General features: G+C 44.0%; 1 protein-coding gene across 4 annotated transcripts in view; it reads left to right on the top strand.

Annotated features, from left to right (window-relative positions):
- Window positions 1-15,517, top strand: part of ACER2 (alkaline ceramidase 2) — a 125,443-nt gene that overhangs the window by 108,875 nt on the left and 1,051 nt on the right. For 2 of the 4 annotated variants that reach the window (XR_009210970.1, XR_009210971.1), the window contains 2 exons: window positions 11,693-11,771; window positions 11,888-12,031. The gene's annotated coding sequence lies outside the window, so the exon portion shown is untranslated. Of the gene's footprint in view, window positions 1-11,692; window positions 11,772-11,887; window positions 12,032-15,517 lie in introns of those variants that run through there. The other 2 variants (XR_009210969.1, XM_058431046.1) reach the window with 1 other exon arrangement.

The raw sequence follows: 15,517 nt of genomic DNA, 5'->3' as shown, positions 1-15,517 counted from the left end.
CCCATTTCTTGTTTTTGTCAGGTTTGTCAAAGATCAGATAGTTGTAGCTATGCGGCATCATTTCTGAGGGCTCTGTTCTGTTCCATTGATCTATGTCTCTGTTGTGGTACCAGTACCATGCTGTTTTGGTTACTGTAGCCTTGTAGTATAGTTTGAAGTCAGGTAGCGTGATGCCTCCAGCTTTGTTCTTTTGGCTTAGGATTGACTTGGCGATGCGGGCTCTTTTTTGGTTCCATATGAACTTTAAAGTAGTTTTTTCCAATTCTGTGAAGAAAGTCATTGGTAGCTTGATGGGGATGGCATTGAATCTATAAATTACCTTGGGCAGTATGGCCATTTTCACGATATTGATTCTTCCAACCCATGAGCATGGAATGTTCTTCCATTTGTTTGTATCCTCTTTTATTTCATTGAGCAGTGGTTTGTAGTTCTCCTTGAAGAGGTCCTTCACATCCCTTGTAAGTTGGATTCCTAGGTATTTTATTCTCTTTGAAGCAATTGTGAATGGGAGTTCACTCATGATTTGGCTCTCTGTTTGTCTGTGATTGGTGTACAAGAATGCTTGTGATTTTTGTACATTGATTTTGTATCCTGAGACTTTGCTGAAGTTGCTTATCAGCTTAAGGAGATTTTGGGCTGAGACAATGGGGTTTTCTAGATATACAATCATGTCATCTGCAAACAGGGACAATTTGACTTCCTCTTTTCCTAATTGAATACCCTTTATTTCCTTCTCCTGCCTGATTGCCCTGGCCAGAACTTCCAACACTATGTTGAATAGGAGTGGTGAGAGAGGGCATCCCTGTCTTGTGCCAGTTTTCAAAGGGAATGCTTCCAGTTTTTGCCCATTCAGTATGATATTGGCTGTGGGTTTGTCATAGATAGCTCTTATTATTTTGAGATACATCCCATCAATACCTAATTTATTGAGAGTTTTTAGCATGAAGGGTTGTTGAATTTTGTCAAAGGCCTTTTCTGCATCTATTGAGGTAATCATGTGGTTTTTGTCTTTGGTTCTGTTTATATGCTGGATTACATTTAATGATTTGCATATGTTGAACCAGCCTTGCATCCCAGGGATGAAGCCCACTTGATCATGGTGGATAAGCTTTTTGATGTGCTGCTGGATTCGGTTTGCCAGTATTTTATTGAGGATTTTTGCATCAATGTTCATCAAGGTTATTGGTCTAAAATTCTCTTTTTTGGTTGTGTCTCTGCCCAGCTTTGGTATCAGGATGATGCTGGCCTCATAAAATGAGTTAGGGAGGATACCCTCTTTTTCTATTGATTGGAATAGTTTCAGAAGGAATGCTACCAGCTCCTCCTTGTACCTCTGGTAGAATTCGGCTGTGAATCCATCTGATCCTGGACTCTTTTTGGTTAGTAAGCTATTGATTATTGCCACAATTTCAAAGCCTGTTATTGGTCTATTCAGAGATTCAACTTCTTCCTGGTTTAGTCTTGGGAGGGTGTATGTGTCAAGGAATTTATCCATTTCTTCTAGATTTTCTAGTTTATTTGCACAGAGGTGTTTGTAGTATTCTCTGATGGTAGTCTGTATTTCTGTGGGATCGGTGGTGATATCCCCTTTATCATTTTTTATTGCGTCTATTTGATTCTTCTCTCTTTTCTTCTTTATTAGTCTTGCTAGCAGTCTATCAATTTTGTTGATCTTTTCAAAAAACCAGCTCCTGGATTCACTAATTTTTTGAAGGTTTTTTGTGTCTCTATTTCCTTCGGTTCTGCTCTGATTTTATTTGTTTCTTGCCTTCTGCTAGCTTTTGAATGTGTTTGCTCTTGCTTCTCTAGTTCTTTTAATTGTGATGTTAGGGTGTCAATTTTGGATCTTTCCTGCTTTCTCTTGTGGGCATTTAGTGCTATAAATTTCCCTCTACACACTGCTTTGAACGTGTCCCAGAGATTCTGGTATGTTGTGTCTTTGTTCTCATTGGTTTCAAAGAACATCTTCATTTCTACCTTCATTTTGTTATGTACCCAGTAGTCATTCAGGAGCAGGTTCTTCAGTTTCCATGTAGTTGAGCGGTTTTGAGTGAGTTTCTTAATCCTGAGTTCTAGTTTGATTGCACTGTGGTCTGAGAGACAGTTTGTTATAATTTCTGTTCTTTTACATTTGCTGAGGATAGCTTTACTTCCAACTATGTGGTCAATTTTGGAGTTGGTGTGGTGTGGTGCTGAAAAAAATGTATATTCTGTTGATTTGGGGTGGAGAGTTCTGTAGATGTCTATTAGGTCCGCTTGGTGCAGAGCTGAGTTCAATTCCTGGGTATCGTTGTTAACTTTCTGTCTCGTTGATCTGTCTAATGTTGATAGTGGGGTGTTAAAGTGTCTATTATTATGGGAGTCTAAGTCTCTTTGTAGGTCACTCAGGACTTGCTTTATGAATCTGGGTGCTCCTGTATTGGGTGCATATATATTTAGGATAGTTAGCTCTTCTTGTTGAATTGATCCCTTTACCATTATGTAATGGCCTTCTTTGTCTCTTTTGATCTTTGTTGGTTTAAAGTCTGTTTTATCAAAGACTAGGATTGCAATCCCCTGTGTTTTTTTTGTCTTCCATTTGCTTGGTAGATCTTCCTCCATCCTTTTATTTTGAGCCTATGTGTGTCTCTGCATGTGAGATGGGTTTCCTGAATACAGCACACTGATGGGTCTTGACTCTTTATCCAATTTGCCAGTCTCTGTCTTTTAATTGGAGCATTTAGCCGATTTACATTTAAAGTTAATATTGTTATGTGTGAATTTGATCCTGTCATTATGATGTTAGCTGGTTATTTCGCTCATTAGTTGATGCAGTTTCTTGCTAGCCTCGATGATCTTTACAATTTGGCATGTTTTTGCAGTGGCTGGTCCCAGTTGTTCCTTTCGATGTTCAGTGCTTCCTTCAGGAGCTCTTTTAGGGCAGGACTGGTGGTGACAAAATCTCTCAGCATGTGCTTGTCTGTAAAGTATTTTATTTCTCCTTCACTTATGAAGCTTAGTTTGGCTGGATATGAAATTCTGGGTTGAAAATTCTTTTCTTTAAGAATGTTGAATATTGGCCCCCACTCTCTTCTGGCTTGTAGCGTTTCTGCCGAGAGATCCGCTGTTAGTCTGATGGGCTTCCCTTTGTGGGTAACCCGACCTTTCTTTCTGGCTGCCCTTAACATTTTTTCCTTCATTTCAACTTTGGTGAATCTGACAATTACGTGTCTTGTCATTGCTCTTCTCGAGGAGTAACTTTGTGGCGTTCTCTGTATTTCCTGAATCTGAATGTTGGCCTGTCTTGCTAGATTGGGGAAGTTCTCCTGGATAATATCCTGCAGAGTGTTTTCCAACTTGGTTCCATTCTCCCCGTCACTTTCAGGTACGCCAATCAGATGTAGATTTGGTCTTTTCACATAGTCCCATATTTCTTGGAGGCTTTGTTCATTTCTTTTGATTCTTCTTTCTCTAAACTTCTCTTCTTACTTCATTTCATTCATTTCATCTTCCATCACTGATATCCTTTCTTCCAGTTGATCACATCGGCTCCTGAGGCTTCTGCATTCTTCACGTAGTTCTTGAGCCTTGGCTTTCAGCTCCATCAGCTCCTTTAAGCACTTCTCTGTATTGATTATTTCTAGTTATGCATTCGTCTAAATTTTTTTCAAAGTTTTTAACTTCTTTGCCTTTGGTTTGAATTTCCTCCCATAGCTCGGAGTAGTTTGATCGTCTGAAGCCTTCTTCTCTCAACTCATCAAAGTCATTCTCCGTCCAGCTTTGTTCCGTTGCTGGTGAGGAACTGTGTTCCTTTGGAGGAGGAGAGTTGCTCTGTTTTTAGAATTTCCAGTTTTTCTGCTCTGTTTTTTCCCCATCTTTGTGGTTTTATCTACTTTTGGTCTTTGATGATGGTAATGTACAGATGGGTTTTTGGTGTGGATGTCCTTTCTGTTTGTTAGTTTTCCTTCTAACAGACAGGACCGTCAGCTGCAGGTCTGTTGGAGTTTGCTAGAGGTCTACTCCAGACCCCTTTTGCCTGGGTATCAGCAGTGGAGGCTGCGGAACAGCAGATTTTCGTGAACCGCGAATGCTGCTGCCTGATTGTTCCTCTGGAAGTTTTGTCTCAGAGGAGTACCTGGCCATGTGAGGTTACAGTCTGCCCCCACTAGGGGTGCCTTCCAGTTAGGCTGCTTGGGGGTCAGGGGTCAGGGACTCACTTGAGGAGGCAGTCTGCCCATTCTCAGATCTCCAGCTGCGTGCTGGGAGAACCACTACTCTCTTCAAAGCCGTCAGACAGGGACATTTAAGTCTGCAGAGGTTACTGCTGTCTTTTTGTTTGTCTGTGCCCTGCCCCCACAGGTGGAGCCTACAGAGGCAGGCAGGCCTCTTTGAGCTGTGGTGGGCTCCACCCAGTTCAAGCTTCCCAGCTGCTTTGTTTACCTAAGCAAGCCTGGTCAATGGCAGGCACCCCTAACCCAGCCTCGCTGCTGCCTTGCAGTTTGATCTCAGACTGCTGTGCTAGCAATCAGCGAGACTCCATGGGTGTAGGACCCTCTGAGCCAGGTGCAGGATATAATCTCCTGGTGTGCCGTTTTTTAAGCCCGTCGGAAAAGCGCAGTATTAGGGTGAGAGTGACCCGATTTTCCAGGTGCCATCTGTCACCCCTTTCTTTGACTGGGAAAGGGAACTCCCTGACCCCTTGCGCTTCCCGAGTGAGGCAATGCCTCGCCCTGCTTCGGCTCGCGCACGGTGCGTTGCACCCACTGTCCTGTGCCCACTGTCTGGCACTCCCTAGTGAGATGAACCCGGTACCTCAGATGGAAATGCAGAAATCACCTGTCTTCTGCGTCGCTCACACTGGGAGCTGTAGACTGGAGCTGTTCCTATTCGGCCATCTTGGCTCCCTCCCTGTAAATTGTTCTTAATACACAAAGTTTGTTAGCCCTTGCTTACCTTAAAAGTTTCCCAGAATTGGCAGGGCATGATGGCTGATGCCTGTAATCCCAGCACTTTGGGAGGCTGAGACGAGTGGATCACCTGAGGTCAGGAGGTCGAGACCAGGCTGGCCCACATGGCGAAACACTGTCTCTACTAAAAATCCAAAAAATTAGCCGGGTATGGTGGTGGGTGCCTGTAATCCCAGCTACTTAGGAGGCTGAGGCAGGAGGATCACTTGAACCTGGGAGGGGGAGGTTGCAGTGAGCTGAGATTGCACCCCTGTACTCCAGCCTGGGTGACAGAGCGAGACCCTGTCTAAAAAATAAAAAATAAAAAATAAAAATAAATAAAAAATAAAAAAAAGTTTCCCAGAATTGTTCTCCGCAGGAGAGGGTGTCAGCTTTGCTGTCTGAGCCAAACTCTGGTTGAGTTGACGATGTTCTACTGACCTAAATCCTCCCATTGAAGTTGTAGTTAAAAATAGCACAATTTGTTCACCCCTGCTCCCCATGGCCACATGGCTGCCACACAGGGCTCAAGTAGAGGCTGTCTCCCATTTCCAGCGGTGAAGTTGTCCCTGGTGACAGCTCAAATGCCCCTGAGTCTCTTTATCACCTGTTCATATACCCCTGGCCCACTGTGTGCTGCCTACTCTGGCGCTGCCACACTGTTCCCCCTCCCCTTCAGTGCTCCTCCAGCTCCTCTCCAGTTCCCACAGCCTGCAAGACCCACAGTCCATCTCAGTCTTCTTGGACTACTTAGGCCTTCATGTGTCTCAGTTTCCAAATCTGTGAGATGGAAGGAATCGTACCCACCTCATCAAGTTGGAAACTTTAAATGAGTAACTACCCAGTATAAGGCTTAGCCCAGCCAGCCATCATCAATTTGAGCTTTTATTTTTTATTTTATTTTATTTTTTTTTGAGGCAGAGTCTTGCTCTGTTGCCCAGGCTGGAGTGCAGTGGCACGATCTCAGCTCACTGCAACTTCTGCCTCCCAGGTTCCAGCGATTCTCCTGCCTCAGCCTCCCAACTAGCTGGGACTGCAGGCGTGTGCCACCACTCCCAGGTAATTTTTTATTATTAGTAGAGATGGGGTTTTACCATGTTGGCCAGGCTGGTCTCGAACTCCTGACCTCAGGTGATCCACCTGCCTCAGCCTCTTGAAGTGCTGGGATTACAGGCATGAGCCACCGCTCCTGGCCTGAGTTTTTATTTTTACTCTAGCCCAATAGCTCTCCATTCTAGCTGCATATGAGAAATACCTGAGGAGGTTTTCAAAGAAAATAGTGATGCTTAGACCCCACCCTAGGAGAGTCTGACTGAATTGGCCGGGCACTTCTTCCTTCATTCCCAAGTGGCAATGGTGCAAGGCAGTCGTGAGCGTGAGCACTCCCCTCAATGTTTGGGAGTGGTGAAGGGTGGTTAGGGTTTACCCCAGAATATTAGACATCTCTTTTCCCCACTGTGGGAATTCCTCGCAGTCCATCTTTCCCCTTAGGTGAGACCCTTCTCCCAGCTTTCCTTTGTTCTTGTTCCAAGGTCCGTTGGCCACTGTCAGTTGGCAGACAAATTACTACCATGTTCTCATTCAGAGATAGTTTATTTGCCTGCAATGTTTTCCTTCCCCACCATTTCCAGGGTATCTCCACCTTTCATATAGAAAATGGCCCATTGAAGTATTTTCCTAAACTAAAGAGAAGTCGTCTTCTTGTCTCTGATTTTTTTTTTTTTTTTTTTTTTTTTTGAGACGGAGTCTCACTCTTGTTGCCCAGGCTGGAGTGCAATGGCGCGATCTCAGCTCGCCACAACCTCTGCCTCCTGGGTTCAAGCGATTCTCCTGCCTCAGCCTCCTGAATAGCTGGAATTACAGGCATGTGCCACCATGCCCGGCTAATTTTGTATTTTTAGTAGAGATGGGGTTTCTTCATGTTGGTCAGGCTGGTCTCAAACTCCTGACCTCAGGTGATCTGCCTGCCTCAGCCTCCCAAAGTGCTGGGATTACAGGCGTGAGCCACCATGCTCAGCCTCTGAAGCTGTTTTATGACAGTAACCACAGTCCTTTTTTTGTATGCTTTTAATTTTAGAAATTAACGTGATTTATATAGGTTCAGACAATTCACAATTACAAAGATATCAAACCAACCTAAGTGCCCATCAACTGAGGAGTGGATAAAGAAAATGTGGTATATATACACCATAGAATACTACTCAGCCATTAAAAGAACAATGTCTTTTGCAGCAACTTGAATGGTGTTGGAAGCCATTACTCTAAGTGAAATAACTCAGGAGTGGAAAAACCAAATACCATATGTTCTCACTTACAAGGGGGAGCTAAGCTATGTGTACACAAAGGCACACAGGTGTTATATTGGACACTGGAGACTCAGGGGAAGGAAGGGGGAGAGGGCTGTGGGTTAAAAAGTGCATACTGGGTCCACTGTACACTACTTGGGTGAGGAGTGCTGAAGTCTCAGGTTTCAGTGCACCAGTCACTTGAGGAGTGTATGTTGTACCCAATATGTAGATGAATTCTATGCAACTCATCATGTAACCAAAAACAATTAGTACCCTGGTACCCCTAAAGTATAGAAAAAAGGATAAAATAAATAAATAAATAAGTAAATAAATACATGGGTGCAGGGTTATAAACCATATGAATGTATCTTAATTTTAAAATTTCCTTTTGCTGGACATTTGACATGTTATTTTTTGATATTATAATTACTGTAATAATGAACACCTCTATGTATACATTTGTGTTCACATATCTGATTTTTTTCCAATGTGTTGAATCATGAAAGTTAACTTTCTGGATTAAAGATTATGCGTATTGTTAAGGCTTTTGAAATATATTGTTGCCAAATTGCCCTCCAGAAAACTTGTACTGATTTACAGTTTTATCCTCTGTCATGGTATGTCTTTCTTTGTGTATTTTTTCAACATTTTGCACATTTTTACAAATTGTAAAATATATCACACATACAAAAGTTTATGTGACGTATACATACATTTTAAAAGACTAAACAAAAATAAAAAACCACCATGTTCTCATATCTCAGCTGTAATGAACTAAAACATTACCAGTATCTTTGAACCTGTCCAAGGGGTGACTGCCTCCTTCTGGTTTGTCCAGAACTGTCCTGGTTTTAGCACTGAATGTCGCAGGTCCTAGTTAACCATTTAGTCTCAGGAAGCTATATGGACAGCTGATCACTGTACCCCTATGTGCTTCTTTCCAAAAGTACCTCCTCCCTCCTCCAAGGGTATCCTGTATGGACTTCTAAAGAATGTACTCTGAGGTTTTTCCTACATAAATGGAATCACATGATATGTTCCTTTTGTGAGTTGCTTCCAGCCAGCATTGTTTTTGAGCTTCATCCTGTTGATATCTATAGCCGCAGTTCATATAGTTTTTCTGCTGACTGCCATCCATTTGATGAATACATCACCTTTTCTCCATCTTCTGTCAATAAACATTGCAGCTTTTGTCACTGTGAGCTGCAAAGCTCTGAACAGTCTTATCTGTCTCCTGGAGCAAAGATCCAAGAGTTTCTCTAGGTTATTTACCTAAGTGTTAAATTGCTAGAGGACTTACATAACCTCATCAGAAGTGCCAAATTGTTTTCTAAAGAAGTTGTGCCTATTTCCATCCACTAGCAGTGCATGAAAATACCTGTTTTCCACACCCTCATGAAGCAGTGTCTGACTTTGAAACTTTAGCCATGGTGGTTGCTCTGAAATGGTATTTCATTGTGGGTTTAATTTACATCTTACTGATTACCAGTGAGATTGAACGTCTTTTCAGAGGTTGATTGGCAATTTCTGTTTCCTCTTCTGTGAAAGGCCTGCCTGCGTTGTTCGCTCATTTTTCTATTGGGCCAGTTGTCTTTTTCTTACAGATTTGTGGGCCCACTATTTTTTGTTTTTATCAAGGTACAATCAGGTTAAATTGGCTTTCAGAATCAGTCTGAAGGGATGAAAATTCAAAGGACTACATGTATTTAAGGGATGGACATATCAAAAGACAGAATGAAAATGCTTGTTACACAGTCCCTTCAGCCTTCTTTATCTGCAGATGGCTCATATTTTATGCTTTAAGAAATGAAACCAACTAACATTATCTTCGGCTCCAGTGGTTCTCAGCAGCATCCACATCATCTGCAGACTCATTAAAATGAAAATTACTTGGCCCCACCAACAGCCTACTGAATTGGGAACTCTGAAAAGAGGACCCTGCAATCTGCTTCAACATCCCTGCAGTGATTTGGATGCATGCCAAGTTTGGGAGCCACTTTCTACACTGTCTCCTTGTCCCACCTGGTGGGTGGAGAACTGACCATCACCCTTCCACCTACAAATATACATTAGAAAGTGTTTTTTAAGAAAAGGACAGATATTTGGGGCCCCAAGAATGGGGTTTTTGGTGACCCAGCTCAGATCGCAGGGTATTCAGTTTATGGACTACTCATCCTGTCAACATTCTAATGTCAGAACTTGGACCTAACCAGACCATTCTCTCTGCCTGAAGGAGGCATTAAAAAGAAAAAGGCAAAAAGATGGGACGTCCTGCCTGCGTGGGGAGATGTTTTCAGGGATGGTGTCCATGTTGTTTTCTTGGGGTCTGTGGGTTGAGATAATTTCTCTGATTTTTGGTCCAGGAGAGCGTTCCTTGTCATCTCCCACTCTGGCGAGGCTGGGGCCGCTTCCTCTGAGGCTGTTCCCAGTCGGGCACCACTGAGCCGGTGCCAGTAATGAGCAGTGACCAGCAGTCTGCTATTTGCTCCAGGGCCTGTGTTTTCAGCACTTAGGTTGCCCTTCTCTGGATTCCTTCTCTTTGAAACCACCCAGGATAGCTGCATCTCAGGTGACTCTCATGGCCCACTGAGGGGCAGAGTCAGCCACAATCTTTATTTTATTTTTTTATTTTTTTTTGAGACAAGATCTTGCTCTGTCACTCAGACTGGAGTGCAGTGGTTTGATCGTGGTTCACGTAGCCTTGAACTCCTGGGCTCAAGCAATCCTCCTGCCTTAGCCTCCCCAGTAGGTGGGACTATAGGAGTGTGCCACCACACCAGACCAATTATTTTTATGTTTTTACATTTTTTGGTAGAGGCAGGGTCTCACTCTGTCACCCAGGCTGGAGTGCAGTGGCATAATCGAACCTCACTGCAGCTTCACACTCTTGGGCTCAAGCCATCCTCCCACCTCAGCCTCCCAACTGGCTGGGACTACAGTTATATAGCACCATGCCTGGCAATTTTTTTTTTTTTTTAGAGATGAGCATCTCGCTATGTTGCCCAGGCTGGTCTTGAACTCCTGCCTTCAAGTGATCCTCCTGCTTTACCCTCCCAAAGTTCTGGGATTACAGGTATGAACCACTGCGCCAACCCACGCTGTATTTTAAAGAGCCTTGACTATGCCTGGTTAGCATCACTTCTAACACAGCCACATGAGTCTGTCTGGCTGCCAAGCTGAGAAACTCCTTGGATTTGCAGGAAAGTGACTTCAAGCATGCTGGCTGATGGGGAGGCCTTCCTCATCTGTGCACACGGAGGTGGGGTGGAGGGGTTGAGTGGTGCTTATGGAGATGTGAAAGTCAGGAACTGTTTTGACACCTATTCTCAGCACTTTCTGGGTCTCTTTTGAAACTTAAAATGACCCCTCTCTCTTAACTGTTTCCCACACACACAGCAGCTCTCAACCTCAGCAGCCATTCGTGTACCTCCCCCATATCTCCAGCTAGTTGGACCAGGAATTTACCCTGACCCAAGTTAGGCCTCTCGGCAACCCTGCCCCAGGAGTCTGGACTGAGGCAGCTGGGCTGGGTCAGCGTGGCAGCCTGCGTCAGTGACTGTGTTTCTTTTCCTGTGGACTGGAGCAGTGGAGGCTATATGGGATCTGTAGAGTGAGAAAAAACGAACAGCTATCGGAGGAGCGGGGGAGTCTTGACAACTTTCTAGTTCCTTCCTGAAGGAGAGTTCCGTTTCCAGTTCCGTCCTGTGAGGAGAGATACTCCTGCACCATTTTAATACATTTCTGAAGATGCTGGATCAAACTGTATTCCGTTACTTAAAACCGAAAGAGGCCCAATGCACACAGGAGTAATCTCTAAGAAAAACTGTTGGGTAGAGTTAGATCTTATGAAGCGCTGGAACTGCAAAGGGGCTTCCCTACCACACCCCCTTTCTCCCCTGGAGGCTGCATCCACCGTGCTGAGTGGCCACGCCGTTTAATGCTGAGCTCATCAGCAGAGGGACCCAGCTACCACTTGATTTAGTAACGCATTTCCTTTCCTTACCACAGTAGCCCAACACATTTGAGGAAAAAGAATCATGAAAATTTTGTCTTTTCCACTCCCCCGACCCCCCGCCTTTGAAATCGCCACCACAGCTGCTAACAGAAGCGTCTTTATGTAGAATGTGTTTTGCCCTTTTGGAGAAGACAAAGAATTATTAAAAGAGCAGACAGCTGCTTGTACTGGCAGGAGAATGAGAAGAGATTGTCAGCACTCACCCTTCCACCCTTCCTCAGCTGAATCACCACCATCTTCCTCTTTACCTCATTTTGCTCTCTCTTTGCCTGGTCCAGGAACACAGAGGCCATCACCCTACCTTTTTGCCTCCAACTCTGGGAAAACAGAACAGTCTAATCCCTCTTTCTCTGGTTAAACCTGCATAAGTCTCAACTCTAATACTTTAAGCAAATCTGACAGTTGATAAACTTCACCTTGACTCATAATCATCCTCTCAATCTCTGTCTTTCACAAACACACAGATCACTCAATGTTCCAAGATTCTTGTAAAAAGAAGTCTTTTGTTCTAATCACTGAGAACTTCCGGAGAAAAGAAGAAAGGTGAGTATGAAAGTTTCTAGTTATTTTCCTGTATCTCTGGGAAAATCCATGGCAGCTTTGTATGCTGAATTTGCTAGTTACTAAATTGTGTGATTTTTTTTTTTTTTTTGAGACAGGGTCTTTCTTTGTCACCCAGGCTGGAGTGCAATGGTACGATCGTGGCTCACGGCAGCCTCAACCTCTCAAGCTCAAGTGATCCTCCTGCCTCAGCCTCCCAAAGTGCTGGGATTATAGGCATGAACCACCACACCCAGCCTGAAGTATGTGTTCTTGGGCAAGTTATTTAATGTTTTTTAAGATTCCCTTTCTTCACTTGCAAACTGGGATAAAGATAATGTCTATCTCATGGGAATGTTGTGAAGATTAAATGAGATAGGACAATGGGTCTCAAACTTGGCTGTACATTAGAATCACCATAGGAGTCTCAAAAGTCCAACAGCCAGGGAGCACCCAGACCAGTTTAAGCAAAATTTCTGGGTGTGGGAGCCAGCCATTAATATTTTTAAAACCTCTGTAGATAGTTCCAATGTTCAGCTATATATGAGAGAGAGTGAGATGATACTAATAATAAGCGCTCAATGAGTAATTGCAGCTTTTATTAATATAATTAAAAATTGAGAGTCTCCCAAATTTAATAGACTGCTGAAATTGAGGGCTTACAGGGACCCAGATTCATTTCTTCTTAAATTCCTCTATCCAACAATGACTGAGCATTTACTATGTGCTAGGATCTGTGCCAGATTCCCCCTCTCCAGTTGATAGTAAAAATATCATATTGCCTTCAAGACGAAATTCAAGTTCTTTAGGATGACCTGTCCTCCCCATCCCTTCACACCCTATTGGCTGTCAGTGCCATGGCCCACATGCTGGTAAGTTCCAGCCGCTCTAAACTACAGGGTCATTCCAGGCCCTCCTGTCCCTGTGCCTGTCCTCACGCTCTTCCCTGTGTGTAAGATGCCCTCCCAACACATCTCCCCGGCTTTTCCACGTGGCCTCTCTCATAGGATGGAATTCCTGATATGGAACCTGAAGAAAAGATGGGTGCCACTATGGTTTGAATGTATCTCCCAAGTTTCATGTGTTGGAAACTTAATTTCCAAAGTCATATGTCAATGGCATTTGGAGATGGGGCATTTGGGGGGTAATTAGGGTTAGAGAAGGTCATCAGGGTGGGACTCCCATGTTGGGACTGTTGGCTTTATAAGAAGATGAAGAGAGACCTGAGCTGGCACGCTCTTGCCCTCTCACCATGTGATGGCCTCTGCCACATTATGATGCAGTAAGAAGGCCTTCATCAGATGCAGCTCCTTGACCTTGGACTTCCCAGCCTCCAGAACTGTAAGAAATACATTTCTTTCCTTTATAAATTACCCAGTCTGTGGTATTTTGTTCTAGCAACAGAAAACTAAGACAGATGCCCAGCACTGCCTGGCAGTCTCCACCCATCCTCTCAGATGAATGAGCTGGCCACTGTTCTATGAGTCTCAAGATTCTTTGAGCATCCTGCGGTGGATGCATGATTAGTTCTCAGGGTCTTCTTTCTGTAGAAGGGCTGGGCAACTCTCTCTTTCTGTTTTCCATCAGGCCTCACTCTGGTGGAAGACTGCTCATGTTCAGGCAGGCTTCCTTTCGTTTATCTTGCTTACCAGGCTCTAGTGTTCCAGGATCCTGTGGAGCTATTCCCCTTCCTCTTGAACCATTCACAGCAGCAGGGCAGCTCAGAGCCATTACTTGGAACAGCCGGAGAAGCTGGAGGCTGGATCTCCTATGGCCACTACATGAAATCCCATGAGGTTGGCAGCCTTGGGGGAATAACATGACTTTATGACCATGGATAATCCCTGAAGACTGTTCTGCTATCTCCAGAGGAGAAAGACCTCCAACAGCTCTGCATTGCAGCCACCTAATGGGTGAGGGGCTGTGATGGCTGCCACAGCTGTGGCAAATTCTGCTGAAGTAAAGACTTCCATTAGGAATCTTCTCACCCCTTCCTGGCTTTGAGCTGACCTCCAGAGGGGCCCTGCTGAGAAGGTTCTAGTCCTTTCTCTCCATCTCCAGCTCTGTCAGGAGGTGCCCCTAGTGTATAGATTTGCATGTCCTCTTACTGAACCTTCAGAGCTCTTTCTGTAGGGGCTGGCTAGGAAGATCTTACTCAATGTTCCCAGCACACACCCACAATTCCACCCACCCATAATTCTGGCATTTCCAACCCCAGGCCTGTGCCACTGGGTGAAGTCATCAACTTTTCAGGCAGGCACAGGGTGATGCCTTCCTTCTGGCTTGGTGAGGGCATCCATCCTTCAAGATTCATATTCTATCATTGGCATTGGGGAAGGGGAAAGGAGCTACTATTTGAATTGTTACATGTTATCTCCCTTAAACTTTTGAAAAAAAATGTAGTGGATAATTAGCCCCGTCTTTCAAAAAAGGAGATTCTTCCCAAGATGACATGGTTGGAAGACCAGTTAGATCTTGCTGTGTTACAAACAATCCCCAAATTAGTGGCTTAAAACAACAACCAGTTATTTAGCTCACAGTTTTGGAGATTGTCTGGCTGTCAGCTGGATTGTTAGGAGTAGGGCACAACTGGCCACATGATTGCTCTCATGCTCCTACAGGCTAGCCTGGGCTTGTTCACATGGCAGATTGGTAGGATTCCAATAGGAAGAGTGGACAGGTGCAAGGCCTCCTGATGCCTAGGCTTGGAACTGGCACTGCACCACGTCTACCATAATCTGTTGGCCAAAGCAAGTCATGAGGCCTGCCCAGATGCAAGGGAAGGTGAAATAGACTCCACCACTAGATGGAAAGAACTGCAAAGTCATATTGCAAAGGGGAGCACAGACAGATAGGGGTGAGAATTGGGTCTACTTTTGCAATCAACCACAGTTGTTAAGTGGCAGAAGTAGGATTTTATTTTTCAATTATGAAAATAGCATATGCACATGAGAAAAATTCAAATGGTATACAAAAGGGAAAATGAGGATGAGAAAGTCTCATTTTTACTCTTGGGATAGGAAAACACATTCTAAGTCCTACTCTCCACATGTAAACACCATTAAGAGTTTTGTGTATATTTTGATACAATTATTTTGTACATATACATAAATGGGGGTCCAATATATCCACGATGCTATAGCTCACTATTTTCACTTAACAATATAGCTAAGAGCTCTTTCCATAGCAGCACAAACAGAATTACTCCATTCCTTTAAATATCTATATAGCAGTCGACTGAATAAAGGTACCATGTTTTATGCAACTACTTTTCCTACTGGTGGACACATAGGTTGTTTCCAGTTTTTTTTTTGGTGACAAACAATGCTAGAGTGAACAACCTCTAATGTTCTCTGTATACTTGTAGATTAGATTGCTAGAAGTGGAATTTCTAGATCCAACATCATATCCAATCCTTGATCTGATCCGTTCTCAGAGCATATGCTCTTTCCAAGAGGGGTCTCTGGTTAACAAGTGTTTGTCCAGCTTTTTCTTCTCATTTTTTTTTTCAGACAAAGTCTTGCTCTTGTCACCCAGGCTGGAGTGCAGTGGCACAATTTCAGCTCACTGCAACCTCCGCCTCCTGGGTTCAAGTGATTCTACTGCCTCAGCACCCCAAGTAGCTGGGATTAGAGGTGTCTGCCACCAAGCCTGGCTAATTTTTTTATTTTTAGTAGAGACAGGGTTTTTCCATGTTGGCCAGGCTGATCTCAAACTCCTGACCTCAGGTGATCCACCCGCCTCGGCCT

This window comes from Hylobates moloch, unplaced genomic scaffold, assembly GCF_009828535.3.
Source record: "Hylobates moloch isolate HMO894 unplaced genomic scaffold, HMol_V3 SCAFFOLD_19, whole genome shotgun sequence".
Taxonomy (NCBI): domain Eukaryota; kingdom Metazoa; phylum Chordata; class Mammalia; order Primates; family Hylobatidae; genus Hylobates; species Hylobates moloch.
This window is presented reverse-complemented; position numbering and strand designations above follow the sequence as displayed.